Genomic DNA, 790 nt, shown 5'->3' on the forward strand with positions numbered 1-790 from the left:
TAATGAATTTGCTATTTGAGCAAAAATCTAGCAGAGAGTTTCTTTGAAAGTGCTCAAATAAGAACTAAGGCTAACTTAGAGAGGGCACCCTAGAAGCAAGGATTGGAGATGCATTATCTTTCACATTACACTGGAGGAAGTAATAGCGTCCAATCTAAACATGAAATGTTTCATCAACTTGGTAAAAACTACAATTAAAGAAACAAAACAAGCTGGTGTTTGGGGGTTTGTTGTTGTTGTTTCGGGTTTTTTTTACTCTGGGTTGTGGGAGAGCTGTAGTGGGTGAACAGGAAGGAGAAAACATGTGCTTATAATGCAGGGGTGGAAAAAGCATGTGAATTAAGGGATGCTGCCAGTGATAGGCGTACAGTGATTGCTAGAACAGAGCTAGACTTGCATTCAGTTTTCTTTGTTGTTGTTTCATTATGGAAATCCAGCAATCTAAAATGTTCATTAGGAAGAGAAATATTACAACATTTATTCCAGAAAATGGAAGATTTAAAAACTATAAAGATATTACTAATTTTAAAAATAGAAAAGGTAGCAATTTTTATTATCTTTTATTATCTGTCATTTTTACAGTTTCACAAGTGAGCAGAAAGAAGCAGCTAAACACAGAGGAGCTCAGCCAGCACCCACAGGTGACGTTAGAGCGACCACCAAGCTTATTCCTGCCTAACCCCACCAGGCTCCCCAGCCTTTGTCCCTGACAGGACAGGTTCCTGCTGTGAAAGATTTGCCATTTTGGACCATCCCTGCTTTTGGATGGCTCCTACCTTGTTACATCACT

This window comes from Pogoniulus pusillus, chromosome 9 (genome assembly GCF_015220805.1).
Source record: "Pogoniulus pusillus isolate bPogPus1 chromosome 9, bPogPus1.pri, whole genome shotgun sequence".
NCBI lineage: Eukaryota > Metazoa > Chordata > Aves > Piciformes > Lybiidae > Pogoniulus > Pogoniulus pusillus.